This window comes from Montipora foliosa, chromosome 2 (genome assembly GCF_036669935.1).
Source record: "Montipora foliosa isolate CH-2021 chromosome 2, ASM3666993v2, whole genome shotgun sequence".
Classification (NCBI taxonomy): Eukaryota; Metazoa; Cnidaria; class Anthozoa; order Scleractinia; family Acroporidae; genus Montipora; species Montipora foliosa.
Genome location: NC_090870.1, coordinates 17,280,334 through 17,292,833, shown reverse-complemented (window position 1 = coordinate 17,292,833; position 12,500 = coordinate 17,280,334). Strand labels below are relative to the sequence as shown.

General features: G+C 40.4%; 1 protein-coding gene across 4 annotated transcripts in view; it reads left to right on the top strand.

The window, feature by feature from the left end:
• Positions 1-12,500, top strand: part of LOC137990082 (beta-1,3-galactosyl-O-glycosyl-glycoprotein beta-1,6-N-acetylglucosaminyltransferase 3-like) — a 34,979-nt gene that overhangs the window by 4,373 nt on the left and 18,106 nt on the right. For 2 of the 4 annotated variants that reach the window (XM_068835630.1, XM_068835629.1), the window contains exon 2: positions 12,019-12,143. The gene's annotated coding sequence lies outside the window, so the exon portion shown is untranslated. Of the gene's footprint in view, positions 1-8,182; positions 8,483-12,018; positions 12,144-12,500 lie in introns of those variants that run through there. The other 2 variants (XM_068835632.1, XM_068835628.1) reach the window with 2 other exon arrangements.

The window sequence follows — 12,500 nt, the reverse complement described above, 5'->3', positions numbered from 1 at the left end:
TCTGCTGACTTCCACGCCTGCGCAAAGCAATTTGATGCAAACGAAGTATTAATGAGATTAGTAATGACAGGCAGAGTAGCCGGTAGACTGTCCTTAAGCACTCTAGCAAATACTTTATCATGCCCGGGCGCTTTGTTTGATGGTATATGCTTGACAATCTTTTGAATGTCTTGTTCCGTCACAGCATGAAACTTGAATTTATTCACATTTTGGAGATCATCAGTGATTGGCTCCACTCGCTCAACTGACTCTGTCAACGTGCCAACGAATAACTTATTAAATACATCAACTTGATCATTAAAATCGTTGAAAATATTTGCGATGTGGAAAGGAAAATTCTCCAAATCGTTCAGAAATGACTCAGGATTGTAGGTTTTCAGGGCCGTAGCCAGATAAAAGTTATGACTGAGGCAATGCCGATGGTTAAATTCCCTTCGTAGGTATTTAGGTGTTTATGATGAGTACATTTTGAAGGCAACACTGGAATCACGCTTTATTAAAAAAAAATCACCAAAAAATGACTGAGGCAAGTGCCTCGGTTTGCCTCATACTGGCTACGGCCATGGTTTTGTAGCTTCTGGTGAAAACATAAGAGGGTCGAGGCTTCGAGGCTTTTAACTTTCAACCGTGTGACCGCCACAAAACAATGATCGGCAACAGCCGAGATATTTACATGGCAGCTGGCGATAAAACCCTCGTTTGTTGTCGAAAGCTTTGGACATGTCGAGCAGCACAACAAACGATATACCTTTTTCATCCATATTCTTGAGGAGTCGATCAGTGTAATGCACTAAGGCGGTTTCTGTGGAATGTAACTGTCTATATCTGCTCTGTAAGCCAGATATCTTGCCATTTCTTTCCAAAAAGTCCATCAACTGTGAATGAGCAGCCCTTTCACATACCTTTGACATTATAGGTAAGAGAGATATGGGGCGGGTGTTTTCGGGCTTGTCGGGATCGCCAGACTTACGGTTTGGGATGACCTCTGCTGACTTCCACGCCTGCGCAAAGCAATTTGATGCAAACGAAGTATTAATGAGATTAGTAATGACAGGCAGAGTAGCCGGTAGACTGTCCTTAAGCACTCTAGCAAATACTTTATCATGCCCGGGCGCTTTGTTTGATGGTATATGCTTGACAATCTTTTGAATGTCTTGTTCCGTCACAGCATGAAACTTGAATTTATTCACATTTTGGAGATCATCAGTGATTGGCTCCACTCGCTCAACTGACTCTGTCAACGTGCCAACGAATAACTTATTAAATACATCAACTTGATCATTAAAATCGTTGAAAATATTTGCGATGTGGAAAGGAAAATTCTCCAAATCGTTCAGAAATGACTCAGGATTGTAGGTTTTCAGGGCCGTAGCCAGATAAAAGTTATGACTGAGGCAATGCCGATGGTTAAATTCCCTTCGTAGGTATTTAGGTGTTTATGATGAGTACATTTTGAAGGCAACACTGGAATCACGCTTTATTAAAAAAAATCACCAAAAAATGACTGAGGCAAGTGCCTCGGTTTGCCTCATACTGGCTACGGCCATGGTTTTGTAGCTTCTGGTGAAAACATAAGAGGGTCGAGGCTTCGAGGCTTTTAACTTTCAACCGTGTGACCGCCACAAAACAATGATCGGCAACAGCCGAGATATTTACATGGCAGCTGGCGATAAAACTCTCGTTTGTTGTAAGCGCTACATCGATTAGGGTCTTAGATGTATCGGTGGTCCTTGTAGGTTTAGTAACAAGCTGCGAGAGATTAAATGAATTACATAGATCCATCAGTGCTCGGCCTTCAGGACAGGAAGAGCCCGGCAAAACGTCAGCATTTAGGTCGCCAGTTATTAAAACTTCCATTCCTAGAAGAAGCCAATCCATAAAAGGGGCGGACAAATCGTCCAGGAATCTAGACATAGACACAGAATCTGGTCTGTAAGCAGCGCACAGTACAAAAGGTTTCGTTTTTCTATACTGGACTTTGAGCCAGAGTTGTTGTGAGTTAGTGTCCGTAGTTGTAGACAAATTATCAATGATCGATGCTTTAAGACAATTTTTAATGTACACAACAATCCTGCCTCAAGATATATGCGGGCCTCTATCCTGCCTGAAAATAACATAGCCTGGTATGTGAATATCGTTATTAGTCGTAGAAGGGTCGCGCCAGGATCCAAAGATGACGAATATATCGTACTTATCGTGAATAATTGTTTGCTTGACCAGGTAGAACTTTTCACGCGAAGCCATGGAGCGGACATTTAGATGAGCGATAGTAATGTTGACTTTTCTGTTCTTTGGTTTATTCCATAAAGAACTGCATGGGAGGCCCAGGGTTCAACTCTACATCGTGGATTAGCAGAAGAACAGAATAAAATGTGCAGGTCGAATTACAATACCGAAGTATCGAGGCACTAGCTCTTTTTACCCTGACCTCGAGTCGGAGCAAAGTACGCCGCCATGTTGAAGCGAGAACGATCGGTTGAAGAGCAGTGTTTCTGGCCGCAAATCTATCCAGAGCATCACGTATTTCAGCAGAAGTCGATGTTTTTGCATTGTTATATCGATATCTTGTTCCATAGCCACTTCCAGTATAAATAGAGAGCAGAACAAGGCAAAGAAAGGCTAAAATTATAGGAGCATGAGAAAACATGACCGCTGAAGTGATACATAACCAACGAAGCGCGTAGCACAAAGCTGGTTGTAATCATCTTATATCCAGCAAGTCCGAGTAGAATAATTGTTTTATTAGAAACTTCAGGATCCAGGACCCTTCTTTGGTGTTCCGGAGGTAGTATTGTGGACTAAAGCATTGATTTCTCCCTGGGAGCTGCAAAAATGTTTTCAGCTCGCTTTATTGCTGACACGTTCCTTGACCATATTAGGTACAGCAGATATATGAACTGATAGCCTGTGTCCGGCGAGCCAATGAAAATGTTGGAAATCTCATATCCATAGTTCAGTTTTTAATAAATAGATTTAGCCAAGCCTAAAAGCGAAGCTCCCAGTTATACAAACCCTCGACTGCGTCTCGGGTTTGCGTACCTGTCTCGAATTCTCATAAGTCTCCCTAGTGTTCAGTTGAGGCTATGTACACACCAAAAAAGTCCTCTATTGCTTACATACATTTATACGGCGTTGAGAGTCTGGTTATACTAGGGAATTTAAGAAACGACGACGGCTAAGACTACGAAAACGCCACAAAGCAATAATATCATTGGTTAAAAGAGCATAAAAAATCGTGCTGCACGTGCAGCACGGATTTTAGCAACTATGTTTGCGGTCCTCTGCATAACGACGACGTGAAATCACCAAATTTGAAGTTTTGACGACAACGTAAGCATGCAACAGAGAATCCTTCATTCCCTATTTTAAATTTGAAACCGCTCGTACCGATCTATTTTTAGGATACTTTGCCCACATTTTACGACGCGAACTAGACTGAATAATCGCGAAAGACTTACGATAGAGCCAAGTTATATTTTGAGGTGACGTTTTCGTCGACCGTCGCCGTCGTAGATCTTAAATTCCCTACTGTCTGGCGAGATAGACGGTGATGAGAAGAAAATTGCTCACTGTAAGCTTGAATGGCAACGTTGGTGTGTGATTGTTGAAATATACCATAATCTCTGTCTACACGGCATAGTGCACGTTTTTAGGCCTTCTTCGTTTTTTTAGCGAGTTTTAAGGCACGCATTGAAGAAGGAAAACGTTACCTGAAAGCTAACCGTTGTAAATAATTGTTTTGTCTTTAGCTCTATTTCTCTCAGCTCTACGGTGTCCTCCATTGAAAATTTCTCTTCTTCTCCTTTCTAGGCTTCTCTCGAGGCGAGTTATTGAGAGGGGGCATCTCTAAAAGGGGGGATTTACTTAAATAGGGAATCTCTAAAAGGGGCAATTACTAAAAGGGGGAATCTCTAAAAGAGCGAATTACTGGAGGGAGGAATCTCTAAAACGGGGAATTATTAAAAAGAGGAATATCTAAAAAGGGGATTTACTAAAATGGGGAATCTCTAACATCTTTTCAACTCCGAAGAAAGTGTGACAGTCATCAATTACCGGGCATGAAATTAATGGCTTTCGGGTAGCACTACGTCAAAAAATTAGGAAATATTTCAACAGTTGGCATCACACGGTCTTAACATAAAAACCGCCTACTCCGAAATCATCAGAACATACAGACAGAAATCAAACACAGGAACAGCATGTGGGGATTAGCGCAGCACACTGATTGCACCGTATTTCCAGCTGTCATCTCTTGTGGTTGAGAACGCACCACCAGTCTATTCCACGGTGTCACCAGTCTATTACACACACTGATTACAAGGCGTCACCAGTCTATTCCAGGTCTATTCTATTCTTAGTTTTCACTCATTCAAGTATCACGCAAAGAAAAATTTATAGCGGAGCTCAGGCCCGCGGAGCACCATGGGTACGATATTTTTAGGAAATCTACCCATGCTAGAAATCTTGGTTATGACGTCACGTACGTTCGTCCGCCGTCCGCCCGTACAGACTGTCGGAGTGGGGGTGGGGAGGCAGGAGAGCCTCTGGGGATGGAAGTGTTCGGGCAATTTTCCTTAGAGGGAAATCGCGTGGCGGCGTTGCATTTGGCAACCCGCGTTTTTCTGGCGGGAAATCACATTGGTGACGAGCAACCGGATAAAGAGTAGGAAAGTGGAAGAAAATAAAACAAAAGAGCATGAGACAAGAGGCGACAAAATTTGAGACATTTAAGTGAAGAAAACCTCGAGAGAAGCCGATGAGGGAGATGAAGAGAAAATCTCAATGAAAAGCACCTTAAAGCTGAGAGAAATAGAGCGAGAGACAACACTTATAACGGCTAGCTTTCAGGTAATGGGATGTTCCTTGCTGCCTCACATATTTATGAAAACTCACTAAAAAACGAAAAAGGCCTAAAAACGTTTGCAATTCCGTATTGACAGAAATTCTGACATATTTCAACCACCACATTTATAGGCTTTTTGTGTCAAATGGATGTCCAGTCGTGAGCTGCTTTGTTTGACTGTGAAATTGCCGTCGAGTAAGCGAATTTACTACGCCTTAGGTTGACTTTTGAATCATTGAGATTTTGCTGTTGTTCTAAACTGAAGAGAGAGGGAGTAAAGATTGACATTGAAACTGAAAGTGTTTTGAAAGAGATTACTGTGCATGTAATTTCAGTTTTAGTTGTTGATTAAAATTGTTGGTTATTGTTTGCAAGGCTTGTTTGTTTACTGCTGTCGGCTCAGAGGTGTTTGATCTGTTTGATCACTGTAAACTGTATGCAGTAATAATGAGGATTAATTTTGTACTTTGTGTTTTCTTTCAAACATAATACCAGTTCCCCCCGAAACCCACCGTGGGTATTCTCTTCGCTCTGGCTCTGTTGTTAATAGTGGTGTTAAAGTAGTTGCTAAGACTGAACGAATGAACAGTTTTTGTATTTGTAAATATCAATAATATAGTTGCTGGTACCCTTGTAATTCAGTTGTAGCTACAAGAGGGGTCACAGTTTTTCTCTGTCCTTGTGTGGGCCCATTTATATCAGTAGGGCTAACGCTCATATGGGGTAGAAACTTAGCACTTCACATTACACTCTAATCAGTTAAGTCTGTTCAAATATAAGTGCTACACGGCCAACGTTTGCAAAAAAACTTAAATCCTTCCTTGTCATCAGTAGATGAGGTGTTCAATGAACAAGTACCCTCAGAGCTTGCTACAAATCCCCAAACTACTGAAAATCACAGTCCATCAGCAATAACAATGTATAATCAGCCAACAGAAATATCTGATGATCAATTACGTCAATCAGTTAGATCACTAAATAAAATGCAACGCAAAGCTTTCAACAGGGTACTTTCATGGATTAGAAATAAAATGAAAAACCTCAACAGTCTGAAGGCACAAAATGTTGAACCAGTTTCTTTGTTTATAACTGGAGGTGGTGGTGCTGGGAAAAGTCATTTGATTGAAACAATCTACCACACTTAAAAAACCTATAGACATGCTCTAATGAATCCTGAGAAACCAACACTCTCACTAGAAGCATCTACTGGAGTAGCAGCAATAATCTTTGATAGTACAACCATTAACACAGCATTAGCAATACCTAAAAATACATGTGATTTCCTACCTGCAATATCTGACCAGAAAAGAACACAAATGAGATTATCACTGTGTGAGCTGAACGTATTATTCGCCCGGGTTGAATTCAAACTCGCATTGATCATTCTCAAGCTCGCATCATCTGGACACTTGGCACAGACGTTTAAGCACTGTTATGGAATTACTGTTTTGTTATAATTGTCTAATGCCGTTTGCCCTCAACTATTAACTTCGCATAAATTATAGTGGAGCTCCGCGCGCACCGAAGGCGCGCGCGCGCGGAGCACCATTGTTAAGAAAATATGGTAACCCATCCATGCGAGAAATCTTGGTCGTCATCAACCGTCCGTCCGTACGTCCACCACTCCATGTATGCCAATGTGTCCAGTATCATGCTAGTTTACAGCTTTTGATCAATTGACACCTGTCAAAACAAGGTATCCGCTGACCAGTATCACGTGACCATATCGCGGGCTCAAGCTTCGAGCTCACTGAGGTCAGCTGTTTTCTTGAAGTTGACCGCTGACCAGGTACTGGTTTTCGATTGGATTGTAGGCTCAACCCAGGTTAACTCACCTGAACATAAGCGAGGCTTCATTTTTCGCGCGCTTTCTGTGGCTCGACGCGGCTACACGGCGATCCTACATCAACGAAAGTTCTTACACAGTCAACGCTTTTCGTGTTCAGGTGGAAAACGGTTTGGAAGATGTTTTCTTTCTACGTTTTTCGCTGGTTTCAATCCAGTTTGACATATCATGGTATCTGTGGTCCACAATGGTGGCTACGTAGTTATTCAAGTCAAGCATCGGCGGGATGTAAACTTAAAGCTGAGTGTTTTTAATTTGCTTAGAGCTGCTTTTTTCTCTGTATTGCAATTTTTGGCACATCTTTAGAAGCTCTGATAAGGTTGCATGATGCCTGGAGGACCTATGTCTAGAACAGAAACGAAAGGAGAGCGAAAGAGAACGACAACGGCAAAACAGAATACCAGTAATTCTTTCCTTGGGCACTAAACCGTTTGTTATTATTACGGATGCGTTATTTAAAGTAGATGCGTATTTTTAAAAGGTGGTTTAATCGGTTCTTCCTTTGTTCAGGAATGAAAATCGAATTTTTTATTGTCAACTGGAATTAAATAACAATTATCTGTACTCTTTTGGACATAAACAAAAAGTCGATTCGTTTGTTTTGCTCTATAATGCGAGCGAGCAAGTGCTTTTTTAATCCGTTTGCCCAACTGGTTTTCGTTGTGCCTCGTCAATGACAAGAAAATTTTGCCCTTTTGTTATAAACACGTATTCGCAATGAGTTGTCGTAAAGTTAGAGAGAAATCTCACTAGCTTGTGTTTGTTTAAAGCACCCAAAGGTTATTAAGCATTGGAGGAGATCGTGTTTGAAGTTCGTCCTTTCTTGGTTGCATTGCCGTATTTTGCCGATTCTTCAGCTAATTCTTGTAACAAGTCAACCTGGCGTGTTTCAACGAGATACATCAAAATGTGAATGATCTTGTTTTCAGAGATAAAGTGGAATAAAGTACATCAGTACAACTCTTCTTTGACATTTGTTTTTATGGCTTCTAATTTTAGCGTGATTCCTATTCTTATGGCTTTTTTTTTCCTTTTCCAATCGCTCGCTGAGGGTGTGGTTGTTTTCTTTAAAACTCATGCGGTTCAAGGAAAAAATATTGCCAAACTGGTGAAATGCAAAGTAAATTTCACTGGAAAAACCGATGTCTCACTCATCGCTTCGTGATTCATGCGATATCAGTTTTTAGTGTAAACTTTACCGTGGAATTTACTACTTTATTGCCTAATAGGCAATGAATTATTCTACAGAAGAAAGCAAAGAAAATGATTTAATTATTAAAGCCGCAACCGGAAACATCAAAACGCGGACAATTCGAAACCTTTTATTTTCACAAACCCTACAGGCAGTAAGAATAATTAACCAGGAAGCTCCGCCTTTTAAGGCTTGGCTAAATTTATATATTTTGAATTACGTCATAGACACAATCTATCGCTCAATCGCTCACGTGTCCAGCCGTCTCTTCTCGGGGTGGGTGAGCGGCGGAAATCGAGCCTAATCGTGACATGTCCATGTCACGCATCGTAAAAAATTGAAATTCAAAGTGCTCTATTTTCAGAACAAAACATATGCTACCCAGCGGAAAACAGGCCAGCAGATAAAGCAGCAGGTAAAAAAAAAAAACTCAGAATGTTAATTTAGTTCTTTCTGACATCACTTGAAAACCAAGAAGGGACATATGTTGGACAGCCTCCTTAATTGAGTGATTTCTGAATTCAAACTGTCGGACTGGCGAATCTGTCGAGAGATCCTCTGAATAATCCAAGACAAGCACTCAGTATACCAAATACAAAAGGTAGGGATATTTCATAATGATTCAGTGTCGATTTTTTAAGCCTCTCATAAGCAGAATCGAAATGTAGAAATTTTCCATAAGTGAAAATCGAGCAAAAGCACTCAGACACAATTAATTACGAGAACTAACACCTCTCTCTGCATGTTATCGGTTTATTTAACATAGAAAATTTCCTTTTTAGTCGATCTTGACTGTACTTCGCAGAAATGAAACACGCGTGTATAAATTGCTTAGGCTTTGTAAACACACCCTTTTGTTCGATACGTTAATTATCCATGCCAAAAGCTGGCGCTTTCAACGACAGAACGTGGAAATATTAAACGTCTGAAGGATCATTTCGATCGTTTTTCGCGAAATAAACATGACAAAGTGGCTTTAGCGACCTTTATTGTCTAACCCTAACTCGAGTTTTATTTGTTCTTCAACGTTCCACGCGAGGTAATAAAACATGTTTTTGAACTAGGCTGAATTTGAATAAATAAAATTTCGGTCACGCTCGCGCTCACATTACATAGCGCTGAAACTGTTTTGGTTCTTCAGTTTCCTCTACGGTTGATTTTCTCCTGTCATTTTCGGTTTTATCGTTTATGATCGTGAAAGCGTCGTCATAGCCCTTATAATGTTTCGCCAAAGTGCGTTGTATATATCATAGCATAAAATGCAAAAAACCGTGGAGGCTTTAGACGGCGGACTTGGACTGCTTTGTAGGATATAGGTAGAATGTGGAATGAGTAAATAATCACCCAAACTGGGGATATTATCATACTTCGAGCAGTCTGTCTTGTGCTCTAAATCGTTGAAACAAAGGCGAAAGTAACGTATGGTGAGATTCTGAAATGGGCAACAGTGGTCAACAGCGAGTGGTTGAGTGTCCCAGTTACCTGAAGAAAGTGATAGGTCAACATTAGGACCTCCTCAGACGAGGAAGTTCATATTATCGACGGCTGTTTACAGTCGACAGCTTTAATGAAACTGTCAATCAGGGATATTGCCACAGGCAGACGACCCTCGGTGTCTGACATTTGCAGACTGCACTGCAGACTGCCTACAAATAGCACTGATAACCAGTATTTCATTTCAAATAGCGCTGATAAACAATATTTAAGTCTAAGAACCCGTTTTAAAATAGTCAACTTTCAATAATTGTGATTTAGGGTTAGTCTGCAGTCTGCAAATGTCAGACAACGGACAACAACCCGAAGGATGCGAGAGCGCGTGACGTCACGTTATTTTGAGACAGTTGTAACGGCCGATTCAACTGATCGAGGAAAATGTTCCATAAAAACTTCAAGTCGAGATCTTTCTTTTCGAAAATTCATTTTATGGACAGCCAGATTAATAAAGTTCACCCACCTACTATTTTCTGCATTGTCCTGCGTGATTTGATGGATTTTTGGGACGCTTCGATTTCCTCTTCATATCTCACTCGTCGCCACATAATATAAAGAGACAAGGCGTGCAACTTCCAACACAGCTCACGGCCGAGTGCCTGCAGAATTTAGCCGAATTTCTCCCACCTCTAAAGGTCGATCGCCTCCCAGCCTTGGGCACGTAGAAAGTCGATAACTTTGCTAGCATCCTGCCAAAAATAATCGCATTTACACGGCTCTGCAACCTCAAAATCCTGCTCGATTTTCAAGCTTCGCTCAGGTTTTTGTTATTGCCATTGCCAGATGGTGCGGACACCCCTCATGCATCATTGGAATTTGATAACCGTCATCAAAATCAAATTAACCAGTCAAAAAGCACAGATTTCTCCCAAGAGAGACAAAATTATTAATCAGAGGGAGCCCGGGAAAACAGCGACAAGAAGAACCACTGACTTTAAAAAAAAACGTTTGCGTCGCTGCGAAATAGAAGTTTTCTCACAGTCTCTTGATTTTTCGAGATAACTTCATTCACCCACGCAATGTTTTGTCATCGATATTTTTCGAAGAACAAAGTATATTTTTCGGCTACGTTTTTGGACCTTGGATTTTTATTTATTTATTTATTTATTTATTTATTTATTTATTTATTCGGGTCGCGCTCTGGATGCGCATGCGTCAGATTTCTCTCTCTCGTCGAAAGCAGTTCTAGTGGGATTCGATCTTGGTATATCTTCCTTCAGGCGCAATCGCGGTGATCACTGAACCACGGAAGACTACTTGACAGATTGACGTCGAAATATGTATTAAGAAATTGTGTGTGTAACCGGAAACGAGTTTTTGTGTTTTCGTTGCCCACAATGCAATATCCAGTTATCGTATGCCTCTGTAAGAGATATTGTAATTTAATAATTCTCCCAGTATTTTAAAGAAAAATTATTTAATATTTTTAAATATCATCGTAGAGACTAACAAAGCGTCTGTTTTCTGGTTTTGATTGGAATCAATGGCGTTAACAACAGTTTTAAATGTAAACAAATATCCACGATCGCACTTAACCCTACCATTGGGTCACAGAATATGGACTGTGGACTTCGCACTACGGAATAGACCATATTCGTATTCTCAGTATTGGACTGGAACTAGCTTGCAATGGAGGCTAATGCGGGGGAATATATTAAAAAGTGTTTGCATTTGAAAATACTCCCCCGCATTAGCCTCCATTGCTAGCTAGCTCCAGTCCAATACCGAAAATACGAATATGGTCTATTTAAACTGGATATTTACCAAGATATTGTAACATAAAAATAACCCACTAAAATACTGTGAAATTAAAGGACGTCGGCCAAGAATCCTTCAAACAAAGTGTAGTCTACCTGTAGCCTCTCGTTTGTTATCGACAACAAAATAGTTATCTATAACAACTCAACTAATTAAACATTTTTATATTGCAAAAAAAAACAACTGCATTTTGCACCCCAGCGGAAACAAAATACACTTTAGAGAATGATATTTGGCAGAAAAGAGACTCATCTTCGCGCTTTTACGTGAACTGGAAGACGTCGGACTGAAATTTGCGTTTTGCCAACAGTGGATGAAAGTTATTTAACAATTATTCCATAAGCGCGCGTTGGATATGAGATGGTAAATAGCCAACGAGGCGCGTAGCGCCGAGTTGGCTATAACCAGTCTCATATTCAACAAGCGCGAATGGAATAATTATTAATTTATTAAACTCCTTCAACTCCAAAAATTTGGAAGTACGAAATACGAGCGGAAAAAGCGAGCAAATCCGAGCGAAATCGAAAAAAACTTGATGAGGACTGATGCGATGTTGTGCAATACCTTGTTGTCAGACAGACGCAGGCTCATCACAAAAACATTTCTTGCCTTTTCGCGTACTTCTAAACGCCGGAATTGATCCAAACGTTCCACAAAAAAAGTTTTTTTTCTCCTTTTTGGCTTTATTCAAAGAGAAATTTGGCATTCGGACGAAAACATTTTTAGTTTAGCAACGCTTAACGCAATCATTTACCATATAAGGTCAAACCAATGTATATGAGCTGATAACCGAGATTGAGTGAACCAATTAGAGCACGCGAAATGCATTATCCGAGGTTGAGAATTTAATAATTGATGTTGTTTCATTTCTTGTTTCTTGCATGGAAGCTCCAGCCATCGATCCACTTCCTAAAGAAACGAGACAAGTTGGAAAAAGGAAACTCTCATGGTTTTATGAGGAAAAGCATATTTAGGTCTTGGAATTCAACTTAAGAGTTCGTTGTAGCCTTCTGGTAGGTAGTGAGAATGTTTCTAGTATCATTATTAATGCCGGGAATAATCGAGCTTGTTAAAGTGCCCCTGTGACCAAAAAATCAATTCATATTTTTCTTTGGATTTCAAAACTATGTTAACAAAACACTAAGTGACCCACGTTTTAAGCCTTGATTTCAAAAAGACACCTCTTTATTTTAACTGTAATTTTCCTATTTAATGGTCCGCCATTACTAACATTATTTTCTTGAGAGAGCTGGATCGAGGAGAAAATGACGTCAAAAGCTCACTAGTTTAAGAATGCAATACGTGTGTACGCCGCAGAATTCATATGCAGCACGGGGGTTTTGGGCTTTCAGACTTTTAAACTCACGCTT